The sequence below is a fragment of the Nicotiana sylvestris genome, chromosome 10 (genome assembly GCF_000393655.2).
Source record: "Nicotiana sylvestris chromosome 10, ASM39365v2, whole genome shotgun sequence".
Classification (NCBI taxonomy): Eukaryota; Viridiplantae; Streptophyta; class Magnoliopsida; order Solanales; family Solanaceae; genus Nicotiana; species Nicotiana sylvestris.
In genome coordinates, this window is record NC_091066.1 from 110232615 (window position 1) to 110257522 (window position 24908).

Sequence of the window (24908 nt, forward strand, 5' to 3'; positions counted from 1 at the left end):
TGTGTTTCTGATTTGGGTCCTCTATGTACCCAACCCCTACTCCCCTGTTTGTAATTGCTGAAGCAGTACTACTTTCTGAACTTATTCTGCATGTGTTGATTGTTGCTCCTATCACCTGTCCCTTTCAAAACTGTTTTCCCTAAGGAACTCTTCTGTTGCTATTGCAAATTTATTTCAAACCAACCATTTTCAAAACTGTTTTCCAACTCAACTCTCTTAAATCTATGTCAAGCACTCTCGCATTCACTCTTAGATCATTAGGGTATGCCCCTCTTGTGTGAGCCTTGCTTTGGGACCCTTGATCTCCCTTTGAACTTGAACACATAAGAGCTGGCCCTTCCATACTGCACTTACTCTTGGTTATGCAATTTGGGTATGAACACAGCTCGATATCCCTTGAGGTCTTTAGGGAACTCTGACACACCCAGTTATGAGAAAGGCTTTGGAACAATATTGGCATTTGAGGTGGTTTATTACATAACTCAAAGAGGAAGTTAGAATCAGGCTTCTTATAGTTGTAACTTCATATTCTATATTTCTTATGTAATTCTATCACATGATCTGTAATAATTTATAAACCAGTATTGGGGTGGTTAGTGAAAAGGGATGGGGAAATATACATGCTATAGTTGTTAAGTGTAGAAAACATGTTATTAGGTTTATGTTCCTAATTGCTCAATAGAAACCATGCTTAGGGTTCATGCATGCATTAGAAATCATGCTCTTAGGTCTCATGTTTATTGTTTCAGCATGTGCACCTTTACAACATCATGTTTTAAAATCTGCTAATAATTAGCACTTTACTGCATTCCTGTCATATGCATTTAGAAATCCTACTCTTAGGAAATTCTGTATTCCTGCCATATGTATCTAGAAATCCTGCTCTTAGGAATTGTGCATATTAGATACCTTGTTCTAGGAGCTTGTTTGCATTATGTTTAAAATGCCTAGCTAATTACTGATTCATGAAAATGTAGTAAGTAATGATTTTCACATTGTGAGATTTTCTTAATAAAATTGGCAAACACCTCTGCAACTAGAACAACATGTTTTATGTAATAAAAATAATCTCCAAACTGCCTTAGTAACTTGGAACAATTGATGCATCTCGCTTTGCGCCTAGGCAAGCCTTAGGTAATAACTTAAGTAAAATTGAAATTGCCTTTATTTAATTATCAACTGTTAAAATCAGTAGGCAAACCTGATTCAGCCTTCTTTTCTGAGTCATGTAATAAATCTGGTTCTTAGGTTACCACTTAAACACCCTGCTTTAGGATTTTAAATTCAGAACTTAACTGTGTATAAGTCGTGCTCTCTATGTGCATTATTTGTGGAGGTATACCTGAGCCTTCTGCTTGTTTTCTGTGTCTTCCCCCTTTAAATGCAGTCCTACTTATTTTATATGTCGCCTAAGTATTTCACCTTTAAACCTGAGGGTCTGCCTAGAACCTCCTTATAGGATAGGAGTCCTAAATTCCTCCGGGACTGATAGGAAGGGACGGGTAACAGCATGCAATAAGAGTCGAGACCAATCTTTGCTTAATTACCTTTACAGGGCGGGAAAAGATAGATATGGATATGATGACTGGTGCGCTAATACCACGTGTATCCCCTCTTTTGAGGAGTGTCATACTGGGTATTGCATTGATGTGATCCATATTACAAATAAACCTAGGACACCCCTTTACATTCATAAGCATGCTTAGATTGTAACTCTTTTGAAAATCTTGCTTTCATAGTCGCTTGTGTACTTAAATTCCCTATTATTTGAGCCCTATTTGCTAATTGCACAAATTCACAAAAAACTGTCTGACCGGGAACCACACTAGTTGATCCTGAGGGGTGCCTAACACCTTCCCCTTAGGATAATTTCAAGCCTTTATCCTATCTCTGGTTATCAAATGTAGTTGTAGATAAACCCTGTAGATGCTCTAACACACCTTAAAAATCGTTAGGTGGTGACTCTTCAAAAACGCAAACCCTTTTCCCAAAAGGAATGAGTTGTCCCAAAAATGTCATGAACCTATTTCCGCGGAAGGGGAAAAAGGGGGCACGACAGGGGGGAGGGGGGTGAAAGATTCTCTGTGGTTTGTCGTCACGACCCCAACCCCAGTCGTGATGGCGCCCAACACACTGCTAAGCAAGCCTGACCAACTAACAACCTCGACCCATTTCTTATACAATTCATTATTAGCTAACACAGTTAATTTGCCAATTTATCATAATAAAAGTTTAGGACAACGAGTCAAATATGCGAAAATTCAGATGATAATACCACTACATAACCCATACAGATCTGGTATAACAAGTCTCGAGCCTCTAGCACAAGTTTAACAGCCTAATACATAATCAGTTTAGGAAATACGGATAAAATGAAAGGATAGAAGGGAGAGATCTGGGCTGCGGACGCCGTGCAGCTACCTCGATGCTCCCGGATATGAACTGATCGACTAAATATCCTTACTCAGCCTCTGGAACACCTGGATCAGCACGCAAGGTACAGGGAGTAATGTGAGTACTACGACCCAGTGAGTACTCCGACCCAATGAGTAATAAGCATAAATAATGACTGAGAATAAGAAATCATGAAAATCACAGAGTAATCTATAATGCGGAAATTTAAACAAGTAATAAGAAAGCAATAAACCAATGGAAACGAAATATGGAGATGCTACAACAAATAAGCAATTAAGTGACAGACATATAACGGAAATCAACATATAGAACGATACCCTGTAGTACCCGCTGCGCCATGCAGCCCGATCCATATATTTATCGTCGACGGCGCTCACTAGGGGTGTGCAGACTCCGGGAGGGGCCCCTTACGGCCCAAGCGCAATATCAAGCCATCTTGTGGCATAAACTAGGCCCTCAGCCTCATATCAATATCAACATAATACTGCTGCGACGCGCAGCCCGATCCCATGGTATCCTCACATCTGGCCCTTGGCCATACTCAGTCCAAAAATCATATAAGCCTCTCGGGCATTTAGTAAAACCGTAGTTCTCAGCCCAAAACATCATTTAATATATCTTTTTAGTATCAAAAACCGAGTAAAAGTGGCTGAGTTGTAAAACAGTGGAAAAAGGTACGACTGAGTTCAAGTAGTAAGTCTAAACAGTGAGGAAATAGTGATAAAACTCCCCTGAGGGTTCAAATAATTGGCACGAAGCCCAAATATGGCAATTAATCCAAATAATGATGATAACAAATAAGCTTTAATCAAATATGCGGTAAAAGCGTCACTCAGGACGGACCAAGTCACAATCCCCAATAGTAAATGACCTCACGCTCATCATCAAGTGCGTGTCTCACCTCAATATAGCACTACGATGTGCAAATCCGAGGTTTCAAACCCTCAGGACATCATTTACATTCATTACTCACCTCGAACCGGCTAAAGCCTTAGCTCACTATGCCCTTGCCTCTCAAATCGGCCTCCTCGTGTGTCGAATTTGACCAAAACCAGAACGAATACGTCACAATATGCTAAGGGAACAAAACCCAAGCGAAAACAATCGAAAAATGTCAAAAATCTCGAAATTGGCAAAACCCAAGCCCCGGGCCCACGTCTCGAAACTAAGAAATTTTCACATTATTAGATTCCTTATCTCCCCACAAGTTCATACATATCAAAAACACAAGAATCGGAGTTCAATTGGCCCTCAAATCCTTAATTTAAGCCCTCTTAAACTCAAGCCCTAAACCTCCATTTTTAGTCCATTAATTCCTTAAATTTCAGTCCTAATTCATGAAAAACCACCATAGAAGTGTGTTTTAAGTCCAAAATCCTTACCTTATCGAAGTTCCCTTGAAATCTCTCTTCAAAATCGCCCAAAAACTCTAAGTTCGAAGTTAAAAATGGTTAAACCCTTTAAAAATCGCGAAGAGGAGACATATATACATTCTGCCCAGGGGCTTACGCATCTGCGACCCCTTTACCGCACCTGCGGTACCGCATTTGCGGTCCAACCAACCGCTTCTGCGGTTTCTCATTAAAATTCCAAAAGTCGCTTCTGCGACTGGACTTCCGCATCTGCGGCTTCGCAGATGCGGCCACCTCGACCGCTTCTGCAGCGACTGCTCCCCAGCCCAAACTTCGCATCTACAGTTTTTCCCCTTGAACGTGCGGCACCGCACCTGCGGTTCCCAAGCCGCAGGTGCAAAAACACCAGAAGCAGCACACTTTCTGCAATCTTTCAAGTTCAAATCTTCCCGTTAATCATCCGAAATCACCCCGAGGCCCCCGCGACCTCAACCAAAAACACAAACATGACCCAATACCTTATTCAAACTTGTTCCAATCATCAAAACACCTCAAACAACACCAAATCTACTAAATCACATCGAATTCAAGCCTAATTTTCTAAAATCTTCCGAAATATGTTTTCAATCAAAAACCCAACCAAAACTCGTTTGAATGACCTGAAATTTTGCACAAACATCCCAAATGACATAAAGAAGATACTGCAACTCTCGGAATTTCATTCCGACCCTCGGATCAAAATCTCACCTACCAACCAGAAATCGCCAAAATATAACTTCGCCAATTCAAGCCTAATTCTACACCGGACCTCCAAAACGAATTCCGATCACACTTCTAAGTCATAAATCACCTCCCGAAGCTAACCGAACCATCGAAACTCACATATGAGCCCTCTAACTCATAAGTCAACATCCGGTTGACTTTTCCAACTTAAGCCTTCTTAAAAGAGACTAAGTGTCTCATTTCTTACCAAAATCACACCAAAAGCAAACCAATCAACTCGACCACATAAAACACGGATAACGAAGCATAAAGAAACAGAAATGGGGAAAACGGAGCGATAACTCATGAGACAACTGGCCGAGTCGTCACATCCTCCCCAACTTAAACAAACGTTCATCCTCGAACGAGTTAAGAAACATACCTGAAGCCTCAAACAGGTGAGGATATCTGCTCTGCATCTCCCGCTCGGTCTCCTAGGTAGCCTCCTTCGCGAGCCGACCTCTCCACTATACCTTCACTGAAGCTATATCCTTTGATCTCAACTTTCAAACCTGACGACCCAAAATAGCTACTGGCTCCATATCAAAGGTCAAATCATCATCCAACTGAACCGTGCTAAAGTCCAAAATATGAGACGGGTCCCCAACATACTTCCGGAGCATAGAAACATGAAATACCGGATGCACACTCGACAAGCTGGGTGGAAAAGCAAGCATATAAGCCACCTCCCCAATTCTCCTAAGTACCTCAAAAGGCCCAATGAACCGCGAAATCAACTTTCCTTTCTTTCCAAATCTCTAACACCTTTCATGGGCGAAACCTTCAGCAAGACCTTCTCACCACCATGTAGGATACATCTCGAACCTTCCGGTCCGCATAACGCTTCTGACGCGACTGCGCTGTACGAAGCCTCTCTTGAATCACCTTCACCTTCTCTAAGGCATCCTGAACCAGATCTGTCCCCAATAGCCTAGCCTCGCCGGGCTCGAACCAACCAACTGGAGATCTACACCACCTCCCATACAAAGCCTCATACGGAGCTATCTGAATACTCGACTGGTAGCTGTTGTTGTAGGCAAACTCTGCAAGCGGTAGGAACTTATCCCATGAACCTCCGAAATCAATAACACAAGCACGCAACATGTCCTCCAATATCTGAATAGTACGCTCGGACTGCCCGTCCGTCTAAGGATGAAAAGTTGTTCTCAACTCCACCTGAGTACCCAACTCTCGCTGAACAGACTTCCAAAACTGGGAAGTAAACTGAGTACCCCTATCTGAGATGATGGAAACCGGAACATCATGCAACCGAACAATCTCCTGGATATATATCTCTGCTAACCGCTCTAAAGAATAAGTAGTACACACAGGAATGAAGTGCGCGGACTTGGTCAGCCGATCCACAATCACCCAAATAGCATCAAACTTCTTCAAAGTCTGAGGAAGTCCAACAACAAAGTCCATAGTGATCCTCTCCCACTTCCGCTTAGGAATAACCATCTGTTGAAGCAAGCCACCCAGTCTCTGATGCTCATATTTCACCTGCTGACAATTGAGACATCGAGCTACAAATCCCATAATATCTTTCTTCATTCTTCTCCACCAATAGTGCTGTCTCAAATCCTGATAAATCTTTGCGGCACCCAGATGAATGGAATACCACGAGCTATGTGCTTCCTCCATAATCAACTCTCTAAGCCTATCCACATTGGGCACACAAATCCGGCCCTGCATCCTCAACACACCATCATCATCGATGGTCACATCTCTGGCATTATCATGTTGAACTCTTTCCTTAAGGACAAGCAAATGTGGATCATCATACTGGCGCTCTCTGATACGATCATAAGGAAGACCGAGAAACCATACAAGCCAACACCCGACTGGGCTCCGAAATATCCAACCTCACAAACCGATTGGCCAAGGCCTGAACATCAACTGCAAGGGGTTTCTCCCCAATTGGAATATACGCCAAACTCCCCATACTCACTGCCTTTCGGCTCAAAGCGTTGGCCACTACATTGGCCTTTCCCGGATGATACAAAATAGTAATATCATAATCCTTAAGCAACTTTATCCATCTCTGCTGCCTCAAATTAAGATCTTTCTGCTTGAACAAATGCTGAAGGCTGCGATGATCAGTGAATACCTCACAAGATACACCATACAAGTAATGCCTCCAAATCTTCAATGCATGAACTATGGCAGCAAATTCCAAATCATGAACATGGTAGTTCTTCTCATAGGGCTTCAATTGGCGAGAAGCATAAGCGATAACTATACCCTCCTACATCAATACATAACCAATCCCAACTCTAGAAACATCACAATATACGGTATATGAACTTGAAGCTAATGGAAAAACCAATACTGGAGTTGTGGTCAAAGCTGTCTTGAGCTTCCGAAAGCTCTCCTCACACTCGTCCGACCATACAAATGGAGCACCCTTCTGAGTCAACTTGGTCAAGGGCGATGTAATGGATGAGAATCCCTGAACAAACCGGTGATAATATCCTACCAACCCAAGAAAGCTACGAATCTCTGTGGATGAGGACAGTCTAGGACTACTCTGAACCGCCTCTATCTTCTTTAGATCAACCTGAATACCCCCTCTGGACACCACGTGTCCCAAGAAAGCCACGAAACTGAGTCAAAACTCACACTTGGAGAATTTTGCATAAAGCTTCTCCTCCCTCAATCTCTACAATACAACTCGCAAATGCTCCGCGTGCTCCTCCTAACTACGCGAGTATACCAGAATATCATCAATGAATACAATAACGAACGAATCCATATAAGGTCGAAATACACTATTCATCAAATGCATGAAATCAGCTGGGGCATTGGTCAGCCCGAAAGACATGACAAGGAACTCATAGTGACTATATCTAGTCCTGAAAGCAGTTTTAAGAATGTCTGAATCCCTGATCTTCAACTGGTGATAGCCCGAACGGAGATCAATTTTAGAGAACACCCTCGCTCCCTGAAGCTGGTCAAATAAATCGACAATGTGAGGCAAAGGATACTTGTTCTTAATTGTTACCTTGTTCAATTGTCTGTAATCAATGCTCATTCTCATTATGACATCCTTCGTCTTCATAAATAGAACCGGCGCACCCCACGGTGACACACTAGGTCGAATGAACCCCTTATCTAGGAGTTCCTGAAGCTGTTCCTTCAATTCTTTTCAACTCTGCTGGTGCCATACGATACGACAGAATAGAAATGGGCTGAGTTCCCGGCACCAGGTCAATACCAAAATCAATATCCCTGTCCGATGGCATTCCCGACAGGTCTGCAAGAAAAAACATCGGGAAAATTCCTTACAACGGGAACATAATCAATACTAGGAGTCTCAGCTCCAACATCCCTCACAAATACTAGATATGAAAGGCAACCCTTCCCAACCATATGTTGGGACTTCAAGAAAGAGATCACTCTATTAGGAGCATAATCAGTCATGTCACGCCACTCGATCTGCAGTACACCCGGCATAACCAAAGTGACTATCTTAGCATGACAGTCTAGAATAGCATGACATGGAGATAACCAATCCATGCCCAAAATAACATCAAAATCCACCATGCTCAATAGCAATAGATCAATTCGGGTCTCTAAACCCCCAATAGTCACAACACATGATAGGTACACACAGTCCACAATAACAGTCTCGCCCACCGGGGTAGACACATGAACAGGTAAAGCAAGAAACTCCCGGGGCATACCCAAATAATGAGCAAAATATGAGGACACATAAGAATAGGTGGAACAGAGATCAAATAATATAGAGGCATCTCTGTGGCAGACTGAAACAATACTTGTAATGACAGCATTTGAAGCAATAGCATCTGTCCTGCCTGGAATAACATAGAAACGAGCCTGGCCACTACCTGATCAACCTCCCCCTCTGGGGCGACCCCTGGCTGCCTGACCTCCACCCCTAGCTGGCTGGGTGGGTGGTTAAGTAACTGGAGCAGAAGTCGAGGGCTGACCCCTCTGTTGAGACTGACCATCACGAAGTCGAGGGCACTGCCTCCTTATATGTCCAAACTCTCTGCACTCATAACAACTACCCATTGCTGTAGATGGGGACTGAAGGGAGCCCCTCACACCGGAGTGACTAACAGATGCACTCGGCGCAGAAGAACCCTGAGCTGATGGGGCACGAGATGAACTCTAAGCTGGGAGGGCACTGAATGAAGGCTGGCCCTACTGAGACCCATGATGACCACGACTTGAAGATGCCCCACGATACTCTGGACGGGCCGACTGAGCAGGCCTGAAAGAACGACCTCTACCATGCTGAAACTGGCCCCTCGAAGGAACACCACTGTAACTGCCTGCTCCTCGATGCCTCTTGGCCTCTCTCTCCTTTCGCTCCCGACGGCAAACCATCTTAATCTCACGAGCAATATCAACCACCTCCTAGAACATAGCACCTAATACTCTCTCTCTTTAGTCATCAGAATATGGAGATAGTAGTTAAGTCCATCCATAAATCTCCTGATCCTCTCACAATCTGATGGAATCATCCAAATGGCATGACGAGCCAACTCAAAAAACCTCATCTCATACTGGGTCACGGTCATATTCCCTTGTGTCAACCACCCAAACTGCCTACGCAGCTCCTCCCGACAGGACTGTAGTACATACTTCTCCAAGAAGAAATCGGAGAACTGCTGCCAAGAAAGAAGTGCTGCACCGACAGGCCTACGCCTCTCAAAATCCTCCCACCAGGTAAAGCCATCTCCCGAGAACTGAAAGGTGGTAAATGCCATACCACTAGACTCAAGAATCCCTGTTGTACGAAGCATCCACTGACACTTGTCAAGAAAACCCTGGGCATCCTCACCCTCAGCGCCAGTGAACGACGGAGGCTGGAGCCTACCAAACCTCTCAAGATGACGTTGCTTATCATCTTGCATGGCTGGTACTATGAACTCTTGAACTGGTGCAACCGGCTGAGCTGGAGGTGCCCCCAGCGTCTGTAGTCCCTGCACTACCTGCTCAGGTGTGTCAGCAGCGGGGGTCTGATTGCCTCCCCCAGCCTGTGAAGTAGCTGCTGTGGCAGTGGCTGAAACTGCTTGAGCCAGGCTAGTACAAACCGATAAGATCTATGCCAAGGCCTCCTGAAGACCCGAAATCACGATGGGCACAGTTGGTGCCTGAACTGGTGCTGCTGGAGCCTAATCCGAATTTGGGGCAGCTGGAGCCTAATCCGAATCTGGGGCAGCTGGTGGATCAACAAGTGATTCCCTCATTGATCTGCCTCTGCCACGTCCATGACCGCGTCCACGGCCTCTGGTGGCCCCAGTGGGTGGCACTGGTGGTCGTCCACCTTGTCCGGTAGCTCGTGTCCTCACCATCTGTGAGAAAATAGAATGACAAAAGTTTAGTTCTCGAATCAACAAAGTCGCACGACAGAATTTCAAGGATGTAAAGTTTTTCCTAAAGGTCATGCAGCCTCTCGAGGATAAATAAAGACGTCTCCGTTCCAATCTGCGAGACTCTACTAAACCGGCCCATAACTTGTGAGACCTATGTAACCTAGGCTCTGATACCAACTTGTCAGGACCCCAACCTCGGTCGTGATGGCGCCCAACACACAGCTAGGCAAGACTGACCAACTAACAACCTCGACCCAGTTCTTATACAATTCATTATTAGCTAACGCGGTTAATTTGCCAATTTATCATAATAAAAGTTTAGGACAACGAGTCAAATATGCAGAAATTCAGATGATAATACCACTACATAACCCATACAGATCTGGTGTCACAAGTATCGAGCCTTTAGCACAAGTTTAACAGCCTAATACATAATTAGTTTAGGAAATGTGGATAAAACGAAAGGATAGAAGGGAGAGATCTGGGCTGCGGACGCCGTGCAGCTACCTCGATGCTCCCGGATATGAACTGATCGACTAAATATCCTTACTCAGCCTCTGGAACACCTGGATCAGCACGCAAGGTACAGGGAGTAATGTGAGTACTACGACCCAGTGAGTACTCCGACCCAATGAGTAATAAGCATAAATAATGACTGAGAATAAGAAATCATGAAAATCACAGAGTAATCTATAATGCGGAAATTTAAACAAGTAATAAGAAAGCAATAAACCAATGGAAACGAAATATGGAGATGCTACAACAAATAAGCAATTAAGTGACAGACATATAACGGAAATCAACATATAGAACGATACCCTGTAGTACCCGCTGCGCCATGCAGCCCGATCCATATATTTACCGTCGACGGCGCTCACTAGGGGTGTGCAGACTCCGGGAGGGGCCCCTTACGGCCCAAGCGCAATATCAAGCCATCTTGTGGCATAAACTAGGCCCTCAGCCTCATATCAATATCAACATAATACTGCTGCGACGCGCAGCCCGATCCCATGGTATCCTCACATCTGGCCCTTGGCCATACTCAGTCCAAAAATCATATAAGCCTCTCGGGCATTTAGTAAAACCGTAGTTCTCAGCCCAAAACATCATTTAATATATCTTTTTAGTATCAAAAACCGAGTAAAAGTGGCTGAGTTGTAAAACAGTGGAAAAAGGTACGACTGAGTTCAAGTAGTAAGTCTAAACAATGAGGAAATAGTGATAAAACTCCCCTGAGGGTTCAAATAATTGGCACGAAGCCCAAATATGGCAATTAATCCAAATAATGATGATAACAAATAAGCTTTAATCAAATATGCGGTAAAAGCGTCACTCAGGACGGACCAAGTCACAATCCCCAATAGTAAACGACCCCACACTCATCATCAAGCGCGTATCTCACCTCAATATAGCACTACGATATGCAAATCCGGGGTTTCAAACCCTCAGGACATCATTTACATTCATTACTCATCTCGAACGGGCTAAAGCCCTAGCTCACTATGCCCTTGCCTCTCAAATCGGCCTCCTTGCGCGTCGAATCTAACAAAAACCAGAACGAATACGTCACAATAATCTAAGGGAACAAAGCCCAAGCGAAAACAATCGAAAAATGTCAAAAATCTCGAAACTGGCAAAACCCGAGCCTCGATCCCACTTCTTTAAACTAAGAAATTTTCACATCATTAGATTCCTTATCTCCCCACGAGTTCATACATATCAAAAACACCAGAATCGGAGTTCAATTGACCCCTCAAATCCTTTATTTAATCCCTCTTAAACTCAAGCCCTAAACCTCCATTTTTACTCCATTAATTCCTTAAATTTAAGTCCTAATTCATGAAATACCATAGAAGTATGTTTTAAGTCCAAAATCCTTACCTTATCGAAGTTCCCTTGAAATCTCTCTTCAAAATCGCCCAAAAACTCTAAGTCCGAAGTTAAAAATGGTTAAACCCTTTAAAAATCACGAAGAATAGACATATATACATTCTGCCCAGGGGCTTTCGCATCTGCGACCCCTTTACCGCACCTGTGGTACCGCATTTACGGTCCAACCAGCCGCTTCTATGGTTTCTCATTAAAATTCCAAAAGTCGCTTCTGCGACTGGACTTCCGCATCTGCGGCTTCGCAGATGCGGCCACCTCGACCGCTTCTGTGGAGACTGCTCCCCATCCCAAACTTCGCATCTGCAGCTTTTCCCCTCGCATGTGCGGCATTGCACCTGCGGTTCCCAAGCCGCAGGTGCGAAAACACCAGAAACAGCACACTTTCTGCAATCATTCAAGTTCAAATCTTCCCGTTAACCATCCGAAATCACCCCGAGGCCCCCGGGACCTCAACCAAAAACAAAAACATGACCCAATACCTTATTCAAACTTATTCCAATCATCAAAACACCTCAAACAACACCAAATCTACTAAATCACATCGAAGTAGGAAACCTTGTGCTATGTTTTGAATTGAAGCAATATCTCTTGACTTTGTTATGCCTTGAGAATAATGAGTACTTTGGTTGTAACTCTTAGGCTCAGTTTTTGACTCTTGTATAAGTACCTTAATTTGTATGATCTTAACTTTGCTTAACTGCTTTGACTAGAGTATCTTGATGAGTCCAATCCTGAGTAAGTTATGTGCCATGTGTGTGTGAGGTTTGTGTGTTATCCTATGCATTGAATTTGATGTATAGAACTTTTCCAGTGTGCTTGCAAAGCAAAATAGTAGTTTTGTTCAGTCTTAGAAGTGATGTAGGCATTTCTTCATTGAGCCAAATATATACAGTTTACCCACCTAATTGTTATGTATCGTAGTTAACCCTTTGAGCCTGTAATCCTGTTCTTTGGTAACCACATTACAAGCCTTACCCATTTATTTTAATTAACCATCTATTTGAACCTTTTCACCTCCTATGAGCACTTGAATTGTTATGAACTTTATAAAAGTTAAAAACTGGGGTGTTTGGTTTGGATTTAAAGTGGAACTAATGGAATAAGGAGAAAGGTGCACTATTTTGAAAAAGTAAGAGCCATTTGAATTGAAAAGGAAAGAAAGAAAAAATAGTTGCATTTTTGTGAAAAATATTCCTTTATAGTGGTGACTCTTGATGTAATTGTGCTTAAAGAAGTATGGAGTTAATATACATTGATGTGAAGGTGAAGTTATGGTTTGACATAAGTATGGTGTTTTTAAAGTTAAAGTGTATGTATTAAAGTGCTTAGGGAGGTATAGTCACTATTATGTCTAAACGTATCATACCCATCCCGTAGCCTACATTACAATCAATTAAAGTCCTAGTTAATCATAGACTGGATGGGCCCGATTAGTAGAGTAGTACATTACGGAAAAGCGTATGGTACATCTTTTGTGGCATATGAATGTTATTTCTGAGAGTGAGTGAATTTTTTCTATATTGAGTTCCTAATTATTCTTAAATTTTATTATGTGTGGAAGTACTCTTTTTTGTTGTGTGAGGTAACTTGATTCACGAAGGAAAGGAAATGTTGTTGACCTCTATGTTAGAGTTAGTGAGTGAGTTATGAATAACGCATGGTACTTGTGAGTCAAATCTTGAGGTGAAGATGTTACACTCTTGTGCTTAGTCTATTTTAAATATTCTTTGTGTGATGAGTTAGGAGAATTGTTTAAAAAGGCCGTATCTATATAAAGTGTAGTTTGATTGCTCGAGCACGAGCAATGTTTTAAGTGTGAGGTATTGATAATAGGCTATAATTACATATTTTCGTCGCTTATTACACTCTAATTTACTGCACTTTAATTGAGTTTGAGCTTTAATCGCTAGTGTTTTGCACTAAATGTGTGTTTTATGCCTTGTAGGAGTGATTCCAATTTATGTAAATGTTATGGAATGCCCAAGAATTAAGTTGGGATCGTGTTCGGGGATCAACGGATTGTAGTACACTTTAAGAACGAAACGAAGAATCTAGTAGGCATACTGAGCATTGTCCAGTAAAATGCACATAACCTTTCGCTCAAAAATCTGTTTGGGCTCCATAATATATCGTTGGAAAGCTATTTAACAGGGCTACAACTTGCATGTTTTACATTTTTCCAAATTTCCAAAGACGCACCGCGTGTGGTGCCGCGGCTGTGTAAATTGCTGCTGCCCTCAAAATTGCATGCTCTCTGAAGTTCCCAACAAGCACACCGCGTGGTGTGTCGCCCCATGCGGCGCGCCAGTGCAAATTTTACAGAGCCAGAGTCCTATTTTATGTGGGAGAAGGTAGTTTCGTCTAGGCCCGACCCTACTTGGTATAAATACAAGTAAAAACGTTATTTTGGTAACTTTTGACAAACCTTTGACCTAGGGAGAGCACAGAGCCGCCGTGGAGGCTGGCTTTCATCTTTCTTTCACCAAACTTAGTAATTTTTATATTTCTTTGTATGATTTATTGTTTGGCTACCATGTCTATGTGGAGCTAAACTTCACGTTCTAGGATTGTAGTTCTTTCATGGCTATTGTTATTCAAATATTGATTTTGATTTCTTAGTTTATCATATTTGTTTATTTATTTAGTCTTGCGCTTAATTATTTGATTGCTTGATCACCAATTGAATACTATCTATGAATCTAAAGTTGAACTCGAAAGTGGAATTTCTAGATTGCATATAGGATTGAGTAGAGCAAGTTCTTGAAACTAGGCATCGGGGAACATATTCATGGTTAGGATAGTCATATACCTAATTGCCTTCCTTGGTTGATTTACAGGAATTATAAATGTGTTCTTGTTAGTTCTAATTCCATATACATATAGGCGTTAGGTTAGCTTGAATAGGCGAGTAAGAACTCGACAGATTCTTATGAGTAATATTAACCCTGTTAACCAATAAATTAGATAAATTAGTTAGTCAATTCAATTGAAGAATACAATAGGAATGTTTGTTTGCCCATAACCCTAGATCGTTTCATCACATTGATATATAAAAATCTGTTCTTCCTCTGTTTAAAGTTCATTAGTTATTTTTTTTAGTTTAATTACTTTAGCATCACTACTTTTGGGTTTAATCCTTGTTTAGATAATTAGGATAGTCTAATTTAGTTAATAGTTAATCACAAGTCCTCGTGGGTTCGGCATCCAACTTTTAATCACTTTATTACTTGATGACTGCGTATACTTGCGTGTGCGTTTGGTCGTAACAAATGCTTGTGCAAACTTGCTTTATTTTTTAAAATTATCAAACTTGCTTTTGTAACACCCTTGTATTATCAGTCAAGTTTAAATAATATTTCTGAATTTGACACTTAACACCCTTACACTATGAAAATCTTACATGTACTTATTTTCTTAGTAAGATGTTATAGATGGATAAAATTACCCTTATCCTTGTTCACTTGGCCAAACAACCTCACTTTTCAAATTCTCTAAACTTGAAATATGGGAAAAGTTCCTCCTCAAGTTGGTGAAATGAGCAGTTTGGGCAAGCTTAACTTCCCTTCAAGGCAACTTGGACAAAAAATATGCAACAAGGCCAGAAGATGCATTCACGGGTAATTGAAATTCACATCTTTGTGAAAGTCAAAACTCAAAATCGTGATTAATGAATAACACTTCATTACTCTGGGTGAAGTGTTTGTGTTTCTAGATTAAGAATGTTTGCTTCGATCGAGATGGTTTTTTGATCTTTGTGAAAGTCAAAACCCAAAATCAAATTTTTGTTCCAGTTTAGCAATTTTGATCATTATTTATAAAAATTTCCACTTCTTTTGAACTGATTTTAATTTAAATCTTGATCTTATTTTTGTATGCTTAGAATTTTGATTAGTGGATAATAGTGGCATTCTCTAACACTACAATTTATATGTTCTTTATTGATTGAAAGTGATAAACTTGAATTTCAATTACAATTCACAGAGATGGCTTCTTGAAAAAAGTACTATAATCTATACTACGTGTTTCCTTTGTGTGCATGAGTTTCTCTAGTTAGTTAGTAAAAGCTGCAATTTCACTACATGCTTTATTGTGTTAGAAAATAAGTAACAAGTGACAACACCAAAATAATAGAGAAGAAGGTTCAAATCTATTGACTTAAGAGGATAAAGCCAGGATATGAAAATTATTTTAGAATGAGATAAGAGTGTGAGCACGTGATTTTTGCCTCACATGAATTACTCCCACAAATTCAAAGCAAAATAATTCTTTCCATTGATTACAATTTCGTAAGTTTTTGTAGCATTTTTTGTTAATTGCTTGCACTTGTCTGTGCACATTTATTTTATTTAATCATGAAAAATACAAAAATATGTTGCATTTGCATTTAGGATTTAATTTTACATTTGTTGGACTAATTAGTAAATTAGTTGTTTTACAAAAATAAAAACAATTACAAAAAATAACTCATTTTGCATTTGTTTTTACTTTTGATTTTGATTTTTATAGTTTTCTTTTAATTTAGGAGTTAATTAATTTTTATAAATACTATGAAGGATAATTAGCTTATTTTGGTAAATTAATTTAGTTTTAAGAGTTAATTTTGGTTTTATTTTTAATTTGAAAAAGGAAAGGAAAATTGGAAAATTAAAAGAAAAAGGAAAAAGAATTGAAAGATCTGATTTGTTTGGGTTGTTCTAAATGAATCTTTCCTAGGCCCAAACATTTTCCTCCATGACCCGCTGGATCTGGCCCAAAACCCATGCCTTTACCCGGTCCCCCCCCCCCCTTGGTGTTTAAACGGCCCCGTTTTGAAGACACAATCCCAGCCATTTCCTTCATCTCATCCAACGGATGATAACTGAGGACCACTTTAATATATAAATGTTGGAAAGACCCCCTAAACCCCCCCCCCCGAACCGTCTCTCACACACACCCCTTGAAGCCCAGCGTAATGTCGCCCTACTCCGCCCACCGGAAATCGCTTATGGCGGCGGCCGACCACCAATCAGTCCCAAAATCACACCCCTGACTCCTCTCCACCTCCCCGTCCCAAAGCTCCAAACAACTCCTCTCAAATCCGTCCAGAATTACTCAAATTTTAGATCGAAATTTGAAACCCTAGCGCCGCCCAATTTACCCCGGTGGCGGCGCCACCACCAACCACCACCAAATTTACACCATATGACCTCCCCACTCCCCTCTTTCCAAATCTATAGCCCTTTACCCTCGAATCCCCCCTGAACTGCTCAAATATGGAATCCGAGGTCGAGTTCTAAGTTTTCAAAATTAAACCCACGCAGGCAAGGTTATTTTTCCGGATTTCTTGGCTTATCAAGTTTGTTCAGCACAAAATAATGATGCTCATTTGTTCTCCACCAAGAGCAAATGTTTGACATTATTTTGGGTTGACTTAGAGGGCCAATTCCAAGTTCGAGCATAAGTTGGTGAGTTTTCTCATTTCTTTTTATTCGTTATTGCATTGCTTCAGTCTTCCCTCCTCCTCATCTCTTCTTCTTTTCTCTGGTCGATTTCAACTGAAACTCGATTAAACTTCTGGTTGAGAATAAATTTTGTTCTTGTGATTCCTCGTTAGTTTTTTTTTTTTTTTTGTTCAAATCTATTTCTCGGATTCTTTTAGTCTGTAATCTTTTGGCTTGCTTTTGTTTGGTCATTTAGGTAAATTAATTGGGCCCATGATTTGGTTAATTTCTTGTTCTGTAGTCAAGTAATAAATTCATTTACCTCCATCTTTGTTTGATCACATTTCTTAAAAGGCTTCCGAGTTTATTCATTTGGGAAACTTTGGTCAGATTTTAAAATTGGAATATTTGGGTAATTTGAATTGGACTCTGAAAGTAAAAGGCCCAAGAAGGATTTCCACTTGGTTTACAAACCCGCATCAGTTCTGACTTTGGGTCAACGTGACCCATTTGATCTGCTGAGAAGTAATTTTCAGAGGTTTAAGGGGTAACTTGGGTAGTCTACTGAGGGAATCTTTCAATAAAGCCTTAGGAAGCTTGTTAGAAGCTGCAAAATAGCCTTCCTTGGCTAAAAAGTCAGAAAATGAGGGATTAAGCTGCGAACATAAAAATTATGGAAGGTCTAGCGGGCAAAAAACTGAACTATTTCTGCTGCCCTAGTAGCTTGCCTATAAAGGCATTGCTAAGAAAAGTTCAAAGGGGATTTTTTTTGGAGGGGGAAAAAAGAAAAAAAGAAGAAAAAAAATCAGAAAACTAAGAAACGACTGAGAACTTCAAAATTTACTGTTCCATTGAATTGATCTTCTGTAATCTTTGGAGTTTCTAAACTTCCGAATCCATTTTTGATTTGCTTGGGGGTTAAAAATGGATAAAACTTGGCTTTTATTGAGAGTTTTTGGGTGAATTTCCACTGAATAGTTACTGTTCAATTGGGTTTTCTTGAATCAATTCTATTGTTTGACTCATTTGTTGGTGCTGGATTGCTACTGTTTTGCTGTTAACTCTCCATTTCCCTTTTTATCTTTGAATTCCAGGTACATGTCTCTGAGCTTTGCTTCGATGTAAAATTTCAGTTTGAGGATGGGAATGAGAAGTTAATACATGGCAACAGACTTAGTTGTACTCCATTTGGGACTGTTGAAATGATAGCATGATAAATATGTTGTGTCTTAGCTTTAGATAAGATGACTATCCCTGCTTGATGATGGGTTGTATGTTCGAAATGTTATCTTGTTAACAGGCTAAGGGTAATCATGATCTTGTTTGATGTATTCCAAAGGGCATGTGAGTGATTTTAGTTAGAAAATGGTAGAAGTTGAAATACTTATTCAGTATGTTTAGATGTGGAAATTAAAGAATGGGCATGATTATTTGGTCTTCATGGTTTTCAATGGTTGTAAACTTTTATGGTTTCATTAATTAGCATCTGAATGTATTTTAAATAAAAATGGTTTAAAAAAGTTTTCAGTTAGTTTTGGTCAGTTCTTCAATGCCCAGCAAACTGTTAATTTAATCTAATGTCTTTGCAATGTCAAATTTACAAAGATACTGATGCCTAAAATTCTTTTGTTGTCACTTCCAAATCTGATTGCTTCTGCTATTATACGGGTTCGATACGGAACTCCTGAACATTCAGCTTGTGCATTGTTTCGCACGAATCAGGCTCATTAGGCCTGAACGCAAAAACGGCTGGCCCAGAATTGGGATAGGGCGATAGGCCTCATTTAGGCCTGTTTGATTTTGTTGGCTTCGTTCCACTGCTTGCTGGGTTTGTGGATGTCAATTAGTTTGGGTTTCTTAGTAATATATATTCTGAACTCCTGGAATTTCTATCTCTATCATAATTAATTAATTTTTTTTATAAAAAAAATTTGGATCGGAGGTGTGCCATATTAGACAACACAAATAGCTATGGCCCTCGTGAATTAATTTAGAAACACTTTAATTAGAATAATTCAAGGTGTGCCATGCCAAGCAAAAATCCCAAATGTGTGGCCCTCGTTTAATTATTTCTTATAAAAACCCTTAGAATTTGAGGCATGCCATTTAGCGAATTTCCGTGGCCCTCGCAAATTTAAAAACGCGTAGTTACTTTAGGCACGTTATTTTAATAATTAACTTCCTTAAACTCGGGTGTGCATTTCATGTGACCCAAATCCAAATCTTGACAATGTCAAATAAAATATGTCGCGGATCGCGGGTGCATTTCATGTGGCATGATCCAAAGGCGTATTTTGTATAACGTTGAAATCTTCTTAAAATGAATTAAAAGCGGTTTAAAGTTAAGATGCACATAGGTTCAAAATGTTCTAAAATCAGATAATAGGCCAATAATAACAGTTGAGCGACCGTGCTAGAACCACGGAACTCGGGAATGCCTAACACCTTCTCCCGGATTAACAAAATTCCTTACCCGGATTTCTGTGTTCGCGAACTGTAATACAGAGTTAATCGGTCCTCGATTTGGGATTTGAACCGGTGACTTGGGACACCATAAACTATCCCAAGTGGCGACTCTGAATCTTTAATAAACAATCCCATTTCGGTTATCCTTAAATTGGAAAAACTCCCTTATACCCTTCCAGAGGTAGGAAAAAGGAGGTGTGACAAAGAGAAATGGGGATAAAGGCAACTTTGTCTATATATTGACTATGTCATATATAATGAAATTAAGAATGATTAGAATTTTTGTTAAGAGTCGATTAAAAAAATTCGAGCTTAGATGAATTGTTATAGTTGGCTTTATCCATTATCTGATTTTGTTACATGTTTGGGCCTAATGGGCTAATTGTTGCTTTTACCGTCTGATATTCTGTGAACTGTATATAAACTGCTACGAAACTCTTCCTCTCTCTGAGTCTTCTAAATCATGGAGAAGTGTGCACTTCATGTGACTTCTCTTCTGTTAGAGTCATATCCCAAATTTTAGAACGAGGTTCAGACAAGTTGCAAAGTCGGTGAAGCTTCTGTATTCCCAGTACGCTGCCCCCCTTCGGCTCGAGTTGTCCGCTCGGGTAAGCTAGGTCTAGAACAATTAACTCAGGTTTTAAATCTAGTATAACAACACCTCATGTCGGATCCCTAGTAGGAACATTTGCTTGCATCACGTGCATTTGACTTTGGAGACTCAACACAGGGGTTGGGTCTGTCTAGGACAGGTGTACCAAAAATGAAAAGACCATCCTAATGCATCTTACTTGCTGCCTGTGCATTTATTTGATTTGGATTTGCATGCTGACCGGTTTTTGAATAATGGGAGAAAGTTGGAAAAAAGAGAATGGCAATGTGAGGGTTAAGTGAGTTAAATCACCTGTTTTGGAAAAACCAATGTCTAAATGGTACTGAAACTCTGCCAAATTTTTTGCGAAAAATGAAAAAAAAGGTTTTGTTTTGAAAAATAGTTGGTTTTATTTTATTTGCCCGAACTACGCCAGTTTGATTCTCACCGGATGTGAGATACGTAGGCAACCCCCATCGGGTCCAACGTTTTTTTTTTGCAAAAACAGCCCAAAAGAATAAAAAATTTATTTTTATTGCAAATAAGTAAGGTGATGTCATTCTTGTCAAAAATAGCCGAATGTCCCTCAAAAGGGCGTCAGAAGGCTGTTCTTGCAAGAATAGCCACCTTTAGTCATTTTTAAAGGTTTTGGATGGTTAACCGACACAGCCTTAAAATCTTCGTTTTCGAAGTGCTGAAAGGCCGTATTGGCAAAGTCGGATATTTTTGTGGAAATTTTTGAAAAATATGGTCATTTTTCTTGAGTCAAAATGATTCATAACTTTCTTTTAATTAAAATCACCTTAATAAATGTGCAAGATGAGCACAATTCAAAATGAACATTTCTCAGTCCGTGAAGAGATCCCGTTGGAGCTACATATGTGGTGGTATGATTTGGGGGACAATATCAGAAAAGTTATGACAAAAGCGTTGGATGGTCTTGTTGGGATTTTGAAGGTTAAGCCGAGAAAGGACATAGTTGAGGCCTTGACCCCTTGAGAAAGGACATGATTTTGGCAGAAATTTACCGAGCTCTGACCCTTTGTCGAGAAGGGGGAAAGTTCTTTGAAGGGTGCAATATGTTGTTACAATTATGGATGGAGGAACACCTTTGCCACCGTCCCGGATACTTGAATTGTGGTATGACTGGACTTGAGTGCATTGAAAAACATGAAAAGCGGGTAGAGGGTTATGAGTTCCCGGACGGTACGGAAGCATGGCATGCTCATTTGAGATCTTTGACTGCAAATAAGATCGAATGGACATTCGGTGGCTCTCGATCAGTGAAGTAATTTATATGTCGGCTGAGGTATGTTTTCTACTGTTGATGGGTCTTCGAAGTATCCAGTCTTATGCTCCGCACCGAGTTCTACGTCAGTTAGGCCGATACCAGACCATTCCACACGATGAGGATTTGAGTCGGCAGGTTATTGAGTTGGAACCAAAAGCCACTTTTCCAGAAGAAAAAGTGTGTCGGATTTGGCATCAGTGTAGATTCTTAGAGCCTAGAACTCAAGTACGAGATCTATCCAGAGGCGATGTGGATCCTAGTTACACTACTTGGTATGGTAAAAGATCCTGAGTTCATCATGAGCCAGAAAGGCCCGCAAAGAGACCCCATGTCCAACAGTTCACCGACGGAGCACAGGTGCAATGGGATTGGTTGACCAAAGAAAATGAGTACAGGGCTACCATAATCAAGTTGGAAAGGCAGGTCATGGACCTTCAGTTTGAAAATGGTTTGCAAGCCATCGCAGGTGAGGGAGAGAATAAAAAGCTAACTCGGGAAAATGAAGCCCTCAAAGCTCAAATCCGGAAGTTGAAAATAGCTGCTAGAAACCCGGAAAGAAGCCAAGAAGATGAAAGGCTCATAAGCAGTCTGAAAAAGAAAGCCCTTGAGTGTCAGGATGACCTAGAAAAGTCCGAGGCCAGTCTAGGGAAAGTTCGGGCTCAATTGGCGGAAAATGCAAATGGGCGGGCACAGTTTGTGCGACAAATGAAAAGAAAGTATGAAGGGACAATCACCAGCCTGGAGAGAAAAATGACTACCCTCGAGAATGAGGCAGCCAAACATGCCAAGGACTTTAAAGCTGATAAGGAACATTGTTATGATTTGATGGATCGGATGGAGGAAGAAATGCAATAGTTGCAAAATCAACATCTCCATGACACTCGGGTGTTAGAAGCCCAGAATCAACAGGTCGGGCGTCTGCTTCAAGAAAAGGGTAGAATCCAAGAGAGGATCAGAACCATTACCGACTACATTGTTGTGAAATGCCAAGCATGTGAGGATATGACTCGCACCACTTTCTCCGCGGCAATGATGATGTTCGTCCGACAGATAATGAGTGATTTGGAGAGGCTTCAAAGGGATCTTGCATATAGGCCCGTGGCAAGACCGAATGATGTCCCGTGGGCCCCAAGAGCATTTGAGACATTAATGTATTCATGATTTTCATTGGAGTCTATTTGCGAGTCTATATTTTCTTGGAGTTTGTTAGTGGGTTTTCGAGTCTGTTGTTCTCACTTTTCTGTCAGAGTCTGTTGGTCTTGTTTTGAGTCAGAGTCTGTTATTTCCTTTTCGAGCCTGTTAATTTTATAATTTGGTAGAATGATTGGTTGTAATCAAAACTATTTTATTTTATAGAAAAATTTGAAATCCCAAAAATGTTTTGTTATTTGTTTTCTGCACTTATCTTCAAGAACTACGCTTGGTTTGATTCATGCGGGGTCATGATACGTAGGCAATCTCCATAGGATTCGACCATAACCAAAAGAAAGAAAAAGAGTGATAAAAAAAAAAGAGAGAAAAAAAAAAGAGAGAAAATAAGAAAACGTGAGAAGGAAACAAATGGCAAAACAAGAGAGAGAAATGAGAGAATAAAAACAAAGAGAAATCAAGCAGAGAAAGGCAAGAATAAAAAAGAAAAAAAGAGAGAGAAAAGAGAAGTTCCAAATGAAAATAAGGAAAAGCCGGGATGACGCAAGCAACCGATCAAATGCATAATAGAAATGGTTAACTGCTTAGGTGCATTCACTCCTTAAAAGTGTGGTTGCTTATCTGTTAAAGCCCTAATCGCTAACAAGTTTGTTATTGATGAAATTATAGTTCAGGCAGGTGGTTAGTTTGATTGGCATTCTAGCAACTAACTCCTACAACACCTGGTCCAAAAACAAGCTGAACATGGCCAACCAGGAACTTGAGGCAAGTATTGTCGATCCGTCAAAAGAGGTGAAAGAATCGGAGGTTAATCTGAAAGATGAGTTGTTTAAGCTGAAGCAGCAGATGGCCGAAATGTACCAGGCCTGGGCAAAAGGGCAACCACCGCTAGCTTACCTCGCTAACCCTGGTTTTATCCTGCCATTGGCTCAGCCCCAGGAACCTCCCACTGTGAACTCAACTTCGGCCTTTCCCTTCCACCAACAATGCCATGGAACCACCTCCCATACATCACAAGCTCCACCACCCAAACAAGTTTCGTACCCTCCTCCACCAGCCACTCCTATTTTTGTGGCACCCCCACCCGCTACACTCCACAGATCCTCTAGCGAGCCTTTGTTCCAAACCCATGATAACCATTATTAACCCCTGGAGCCCACTTTCAAGGCTCCAGAACCCTATTCCTACACTCCTCGTTTTGATCTCCCTGTGGAAACCAAAAAAACATCTAAAAATCTTGAACAGGAGGAGATGTTTAGGAAACTTAAAATCCTAGAACAGTCATTCAGAGACATGCGGGGGTTGGTACGTCAAGTAAGTGTGGCCTACAAAGACCTATATCTGTTTCTAGACGTGCAATTGCCGGCAAGGTTTAAGATGCCCAAGTTTGATCTGTATGATGACCATGGTGATATAGTGGCGCATTTGAGAGGTTTTTGTAGCAAAATGAGGGGAGATGGTCGGAAAGACGAATTGCTAATGGCATATTTCAGTCAAAATCTAAGTGGTTCAGCATTGGAATGGTATACCCGGCAAGATCACGGAAGATGGTACACATGGGATAATCTAGCCAAGGCATTTGCTTGTCACTTCCAGTACAATCTCGAGATCATTCCGAATCGACTGTCCTTGACAAAACTTGAGAAAAAGCACAGTGAAAGTTTCAGAGAATATGGTTTCCGTTGGATAGAGCAAGCAGCGAGGGTTGACCCTCCGATGAAAGAAAGCAAAATGGTAGATTATTTCCTGCAGGCCTTAGAGCCCACTTATTTCAGTCATCTGGTATCGGCTGTAGGCAAGTCCTTCAACGAAGTTGTGAAAATGGGGGCCATGGTAGAAGAAGGGCTCAAGTCCAACAAAATCATGAGTTACTCAGCTATTAAGGCAACCACCCATGCCATTCAAAATGGTACTAGGGGAGCGATTGGAAAGAAGAAGAAAGAGGATGTCGCAACAGTTGAGCCAGAAGCTTGGTTCGGGCCTAGGGGTTCACCTCACCACTATCATCAACCTCATCCCCACCACCAAACCTACCCCCACACCTCATATAATCCACCCCAACACTACTACCCACCACCAGACCCCATTTTTCTGTCCACCATGCCCAAGCATACAGCCAACCTCCGGCCCATGCATAATGGCGTGCGCCAGTCCCACAAAATATATACCCAGCTCCACAAAATGCCTATCCACCCCAAGAGCCTACCGAAACCCTCCTGGATC